The sequence below is a fragment of the Daphnia pulicaria genome, unplaced genomic scaffold, assembly GCF_021234035.1.
Source record: "Daphnia pulicaria isolate SC F1-1A unplaced genomic scaffold, SC_F0-13Bv2 h1tg000213l, whole genome shotgun sequence".
Lineage (NCBI taxonomy): Eukaryota > Metazoa > Arthropoda > Branchiopoda > Diplostraca > Daphniidae > Daphnia > Daphnia pulicaria.
In genome coordinates, this window is record NW_025804891.1 from 25,001 (window position 1) to 32,500 (window position 7,500).

Sequence of the window (7,500 nt, forward strand, 5' to 3'; positions counted from 1 at the left end):
AATTTCTCGACGACTTGCGCACATGTTAGACTCCTTGGTCCGTGTTTCAAGACGGGTCGGGTGGGACCCGACTTCTACTCTCCGCTCTGGGCCTCCACAGGTTGAGCACCGCAACTTTTTCTCTTTTACAAAAAAAAGCTACGACACCTCCCGGGAGGAGACAGGTCACGACCGGGCAGTACTGTTGGGAAACGCCGCGCTCGTCATCGCGGCACCCGCGAAGGTAACCACGAAACTCGCTAACGGACGCCCCGTGTAACAGACACCCAGTCGGTCGCGGAGTCCTACTAGGCCCCCCACTTGCGGACCTTGGCGTGGCTATTGCGATCGCAGAACGACTTATGCAAGAGAGCCGCCAATTCAGGCAGTCTCCATGCAGCGTTAAGGGCATACAACCAAGTGCCGGGAGCGGGGACTTGTTCGACCTTCGAGGGCCCACCCGTTTAACCCCCTGAACGGTTTCACGCACTCTTGAACTCTCTCTTCAAAGTTCTTTTCAACTTTCCCTCGCGGTACTTGTTCGCTATCGGTCTCGTGGCGATATTTAGCCTTAGAAGGAGTTTACCTCCCGCTTAGGGCTGCACGCTCAAGCAACCCGACTCTTGGGAAGGGATCCGATGCACGGTCTCGGCTCGTCTTATCTACGGGCCTGACACCCTCTGTGGGTTGCTCGCCCCGTTCATGGAGACTTGGACGATAGATACCGGACAGACGCGCACGATCCTCCCGAACACCACATTCCTCGGCACCCGCTCAACCGGGCGCGAGGTTCGGTGCTGGGCTCATCCCTGTTCGCTCGCCGCTACTAAGGGAATCCTTGTTAGTTTCTTTTCCTCCGCTTACTGATATGCTTAAGTTCAGCGGGTAGTCTCATCTAAACTGAGGTCAGAATGAATTGTTTGTTTTCAAAAGGAGACAACACTTTATCTAGCTCGGCAGACTTTGGCGTTTTAAAGCCGGGAAAGATTGAATAATTGCCGGTTCAAATTTTTTTTTTTCGAAATAAAGCGAGTCTCTCGTTATTCGCAAAAATTAATTTACGAAAAGTGACAGGGCGTCCTGCGGCTTTTTGTATTGAAACAACGCGTCGTGCGCGAACCAAGCTTGCATAACGAGCGGTTAGAGTGAGTGATAATTCGCGGTGGTCGACACTTCGACACGCCCGGCGCACACACACAACTAAACTCGCGTTGAAGCGGTATATCGCGCACACGCAGCCGACACCTTGTTCGAGAAGATGTGTTTATTTCTAAAATTTTTTTTTGAGTTGGCTCAAAAATTTCCCATCTGTTTTGCCATCGAAAAAGGTTTCTTTTGAATAGAGAGGAAAAAAACAAAACAGGGCGAACCTTCTTTTATTTTTCCCCCTTTTTTGTATTTGAGGCATCGCGGACACTTAAGTCGCGCGGCACCCAGACGTTAGAGATTCGGGAGCTTTTATGCGGTCAGGCCGGGTGAAAAATAAATCTCGCCGCGACCCAACATGCAAAACCAAGACTGAAAAAATCTCTGTTCGTTCATCATTCGACCGACCCTCAGTCAGATGTGGCCCGAGCGAGAAGCTGGGCCGCCATTTACGTTCAAGATTTCGATGCTCCATGTGTTCTGCAGTTCGCATGGATTAGCGCACTTTGCTGCGCTCTTCATCGATCCACGAGCCTAGTGATCCACCGTTCAGGGTCGTATATAAAACGACATATTCGTTTTCTTCTCTCTTTTTCTCCAACCCGCCCAAGCAAATGAATGCGAGGGCGGAGAAAGAAAGCCAGAAAGAAAATGTTCCGATAAACACTCGTACTAGAATTTGGGTTTAGTGTGTTATTGTGATTTTGAATTCTTCCTACTTCATCGAGAGGGCGAAGGGCAAGCTTAAAAAACATTCGGTTTTCAACGGCATAGTGTCGGGCTTTGGAGTGTTAGTCTATACGACGCACACGCACGCAACCACGAGTATCTACGCCCGAAAAGAACGTCCAGAGTAAAGTCTCACACTTTCGTCCCCCACCGAGAATCAAAAAATCCCGAAGACGAAGAGAGAAACAAAAAAAAAACAATTTCGATTGGGCGTATCCGCTTTAAACCACCGCGCATCAGAGCGCCTGATACCCGTTCAAAATCTTGATGTTTTTTTTTTTTTTTTCCGACTCTCCATCCACCGAGTTTTTATTTTTCAAAGTGTTTGATTTAGGGACTAAGACTTTATAAAATCTCCTTTATTGTTCCTTCGGTACTCGCGGCCCAGGCGGGCTATCGTATTCTTCACTCTACTAACGTCAACACTGTGAGCGCCGCTAAAGGTCGAATGAATCTATAGAGACATTCACCATCGAAGCAGGAAGAATTTGCTCACGGCCATAGACCAAATCGAAAGACTTTGTGTTTTTTTTTGAGCCGAGAGGAAAGAAAAATCAATTTGAAAAGGCGAATCCGCTTTAAACCACCGCGCATCAGAGCGCCTGATACCCGTTCAAAATAAATGATTTTCTTCCGTCAACCCACACATAGTTCATACGATGTCTTACGCCGAAAGACTTTTGATGGGGTTTTTTTTGTTTTGCAACTTTTAGTTGTTTCGTGCTCAACCAAAGCCATATGCGCAAAACATTTGTCTTGTTCGTTTATGATCCTTCCGCAGGTTCACCTACGGAAACCTTGTTACGACTTTTACTTCCTCTAAAGGATCAAGTTCGACCATCTTTCAGTCTCGCCGTTGGTAGGCACCGCACGGGCAGAGATTGCTCCCCACTCGACGGCACCCCGACAAGCCCGTCCGAAGGCCTCACTAAATCATTCAATCGGTAGTAGCGACGGGCGGTGTGTACAAAGGGCAGGGACGTAATCGACGCGGGCTAGTGACCCGCGCCTACTAGGGATTCCTGGTTCATGGGGATCATTGCAGTCCCCAATCCCAACCACGAAGGAGGTTCAGCGGTTACCCGGTCCTTTCGGACAGGGAGAGTGAAACACGCTGATTCCTTCAGTGTAGCGCGCGTGCGGCCCAGGACATCTAAGGGCATCACAGACCTGTTATTGCTCACTGTCACGCGGCTGGACGCCGCTTGTCCCTCTAAGAAGACTGCGTGACGGACGCGAGAGCAGAAGGTATCGCCGGGGATGACGACGACCGAATAACAATAGAGCCAGCCCCCGCGAGACATTCCCGACAAAGCCCCGCCATACCTCATCCGCCAGGCAACCAACCCGTGAAGGCCGTACACCCGACGAACAAAGCACAACGAAACCAAGCCGAGAGATTGCCTCACTAAAGGAACCAGTCCCACCGAGACCCGAATCGCCGCCACCTGATCCCGACGCCTCCGTACTCCCTTCGGTTTCAATTGATAAAACCCGTCACCTATTTAGCAGGCTAGAGTCTCGTTCGTTATCGGAATTAACCAGACAAATCGCTCCACCAACTAAGAACGGCCATGCACCACCACCCACCGAATCAAGAAAGAGCTCTCAATCTGTCAATCCTTCCAGTGTCCGGGCCTGGTGAGGTTTCCCGTGTTGAGTCAAATTAAGCCGCAGGCTCCACTCCTGGTGGTGCCCTTCCGTCAATTCCTTTAAGTTTCAGCTTTGCAACCATACTTCCCCCGGAACCCAAAGACTTTGGTTTCCCGGAAGCTGCCCGTCGAGTCATTGGAGTAACTCCGACGGATTGCTGGTTGGCATCGTTTATGGTTAGAACTAGGGCGGTATCTGATCGCCTTCGAACCTCTAACTTTCGTTCTTGATCAAGGAAAACATTCTTGGCAAATGCCTTCGCTGTTGTTCGTCTTGCGGCGGTCCAAGAATTTCACCTCTGTCGCCGCAGTACGAATGCCCCCGTCCGTCTCTATTGACCATTACCTCGGGTCCAAAAGTAAAAGACCAGCAAAATCGGACCGAGGTCCTATTCCATCATTCCATGCTGCGATATTCAGGCGTTGGGATACACCTGCTTTGAGCACTCTAATTTGTTCAAAGTAAACGTTGCCGGCCGCCCGAGACACCCGGTGAAGGGCACCCCGAACGATTGACTGGGTGGAGCGAATCGAGTCAACTACGACCAAAATTTAAAAAAGAACCCGAAAGAACTTTCCAACTCTGGCCGCAGATACAACAACGACGCACCGACCACCACTCCGGCGATGTTGTCCGACCGTGAAGAGAGTCGGGCTTTGACACCCGGGCTCCCAGAGCGTGAAACGCAACACCCTTGATTCAGAGCGGCGCCGCCCGGCCGAAGACAGACATCCGACTACGAGCTTTTTAACCGCAACAACTTTAATATACGCTATTGGAGCTGGAGTTACCGCGGCTGCTGGCACCAGACTTGCCCTCCAATGGTTCCTCGTTAAAGGATTTAAAGTGTACTCATTCCAATCACGGGGCCTCGGAAGAGTCCCGTATCGTTATTTTTCGTCACTACCTCCCCGTGCCGGGAGTGGGTAATTTGCGCGCCTGCTGCCTTCCTTGGATGTGGTAGCCGTTTCTCAGGCTCCCTCTCCGGAATCGAACCCCGATTCCCCGTTACCCGTTGCAACCATGGTAGGCGCGTAACCTACCATCGACAGTTGATAAGGCAGACATTTGAAAGATACGTCGCCGGCGCGAAGGCCGTGCGATCGGCGTGAAGTTATCCAGAGTCACCAAAATTGGTACGGTGCGCGAGCCCGAAAGCCCGGCCCCGACTGGTTTTGATCTAATAAAAGCACCTCTTCTGCGAGCCCGAAAGCCCGCAGTCGAGGCTCGAGTGCATGTATTAGCTCTAGAATTACCACAGTTATCCAAGTAGGATGGAGTGGATCTAAGGAACCATAACTGATTTATTGAGCCATTCGCGGTTTCGCCGTCTAGCGGCTTGTACTTAGACATGCATGGCTTAATCTTTGAGACAAGCATATGCTACTGGCAGGATCAACCAGGTATTTCGTGTATGTTTGTTTGATATGCATCCGGCGAGTTGCGGGTTTTTATTTCGCCCACGCATCACCAAACACACACCAAATCAACACGTTTTTCGTTTTTTTTCTTTTTCTTCGGAAACTAAAATTTTTGATCGCAACGCCTGGCGTGTCACAGCGAGTCCCAGTGAAGAGAAACACCGATCCGATCCGTTTGTTGGATTTTTTTCATTTCAATTTCCAAAGTCAAAGACCATTCAACGGTCTATGAGCCCAAAGTGAATCGGATTCATTCGACCGGTCTTGATATATTCATCAACTTTTTTTCCCGTATTACGGTTTTCGACGGTCATATGTGGCGTGCTGTATGCTCATAAGTCAAGCCTGCTTTACTAAGCTGACAAGCATACATCTTTTAAATTTTTGTGGGCTCAGAGTTTTATTTTTATTTTTCCACCGCCGAGGCACACTCTCGCATCACCCCGCACGACACACACACACACACACACCTCACCGCTCAACGGTCACACGAGGCAGAATTTTCCGCAAAGACTTTCGAAGAGAAAGAGAAAACTCGGAACAACCGCGGTCAGAGGCCAGCATAGAGGCATCGTATAGAAAGTCATGGGCGGAAAAAAACAAATCATTTCAAGTCGAGACAAGCAACCAGACTACCCCTATAAAAGTGCGCAATTCTTTAAGAGTTCACCGAAGAATGACCGAGATCAAGTATGCACGAAACGAACATATTCCAAGGGCAGCTGAATAAGCGATTCTGCGCCGAAGCGCGAGAAAAGCAAGCGGTACACCGATGGGGATCGTTTTTTTATCGTGTTAGATTCGTTGTTGTCAAGCAAGGATTCTCAAAATGTTTTTTGCATTGCACCCAAGTTTCGTACTGATTACTTGTCGCAGACCGGTGACTGTCAAAAAAAATTTTTTTACGTTTTTTCTTGAGAGGTCACTGCCTACACACAACTCCGGGCGGGCCGTACACTCACAGCCGTTTGAATTCTCCCTTCGTGTGTCATGGCCATAACTGAGCGTACATCTTACCGGGCGCCGAGTTGATCTGGCTTGTTCGATGAACGTTCGGGATACGTACAATCGATATAGCTCCAACCGTAACTCGTTTGTAATTACGCCGGCCATACTCAGCGGGCGCTCAGCTCAGCTCTCGATATCTTCCGTCGAAGGGAAGTTCGTAGTAAAAGAGAGTCAGAGTCGACGCCACATTTTGCGGTCCTCGCATCTCATCCGATTTTTGAATTTTATAGATTTGCCATCACTTCCACCCAATTCTCTCGTATATTTCAATCTCTTGACTTTGTCCGACCGGGCCGTCTTCGCCCCCCTTCAACTCCGTCCATCTCCACTTCTGTGTTCCACACAACGAGCTTCCGTCAAACGGCAAAATGTGAAATATGCGCACGCCGCACGAAATAATTTGAAAGCGTTCTGTTTGGTGGCTTTTTTATTTTTTATCTCTCGGCTCACACACACACACACACATTTCCGCCTGAACGGTAATTTTTTTTGATACGGTGTCAAAAAGTGAAAAGACGCGCACCATTTTCTTTTCTCTTCCGTATCGTCGCTGACGGTAAACGCTGATGGTTATGATGCCGTAAGTTTGGAAGAAAGAATCTTTCCCGTCTTGTCTTGTTACGGTAAAATAACAAAGAACAAGCGTCCGATTTCTCTCACAGACGGCCACAGACAAACCACACGTGCCGAAGAAACGAAACGTCCGAAACCAAAAAAATGTTTGACGCGCGCACCTCTTCTGAACTTTTCGACCAAGAGTCGTTGGATCGAGTGACGAGCTTCTCAGCTGTCGCACCAATCGGTGAAGCGGGCGTTTGAATTCCCGTCCACATCGCGGTTCGGATATATTTTTACATATACCGACCATCGGAAATTTCGAAAACGGTTTTACCGAAGGAATGATATTTCACACACCGACAGCTCATCGAGTTCGTCTCCGTTCAACGGTTTTTTTTTTTAAGACTTTTTGATCGCATGGGGCTAAACTGGTTAGAGCAAAGCCGCGATCCAAGCAGTGAAAAAAAAACAAAGACAGTGCAAGCGCGATCGAACGGAATCGAAACTAAAATCATGTGAAGTGGCGGGCGGAAAGGAGCTCAGCTACGGTGGAAATGAAACTACAACTAACGCCGAACCGGACAACTTCCCATTCTGCGTCTTCGTTTCATTTCCCAAAGCTCCCCGTCGATACCAAAGTTTTTGCGTCGAAGCTACTAAAGAAATTTCGCGCTTTCCTTTTCGCCTCTTTCGCCTTCCCTTCGATATCTATCCAACCACCGGCTTCGACTTTATTTCTTTCACCCGTCTATTCGCCCGATAGTCGACGGTCGGCCATTCTTTGGTATCGGCCAGGCGGACTAACAAGAAGTAAGACTCGTTTGAAAAATTTGGACCGGGCTTTACAATCGCTGCTTGTCGTAATGTCGCAAATTTGAAAAAAATTTTCAATTCGAGAAACCAAACTATTCGACACTTCGAAAATTTTTGGGACTCTGAAAATTTTTCCGAGTTTAGGAATCGAGACCTCTTCTATACTAAGGAAAACCACTAATGTTCCGCCGCA

At 48.8% G+C, this 7,500-nt stretch overlaps 3 non-coding genes across 3 annotated transcripts in view; all 3 read right to left on the reverse strand.

Annotated features, from left to right (window-relative positions):
- LOC124319888 overlaps positions 1-888 on the reverse strand; it is a 4,575-nt gene extending 3,687 nt beyond the window's left edge. The window contains exon 1 of the ribosomal RNA XR_006913584.1: positions 1-888. This exon is cut by the window's left edge and continues 3,687 nt beyond it. This is a non-coding gene — a ribosomal RNA (large subunit ribosomal RNA).
- Positions 889-1,529: 641 nt separating this feature from the next.
- On the reverse strand, positions 1,530-1,682 carry LOC124319892. Its single transcript, XR_006913589.1, has one exon. It is a non-coding gene; the product is annotated as a 5.8S ribosomal RNA (ribosomal RNA).
- A 936-nt stretch (positions 1,683-2,618) lies between these two features.
- LOC124319895 lies at positions 2,619-4,913 on the reverse strand. Its single transcript, XR_006913592.1, has one exon. It is a non-coding gene; the product is annotated as a small subunit ribosomal RNA (ribosomal RNA).
- Between the last annotated feature and the right edge of the window lie 2,587 nt (positions 4,914-7,500).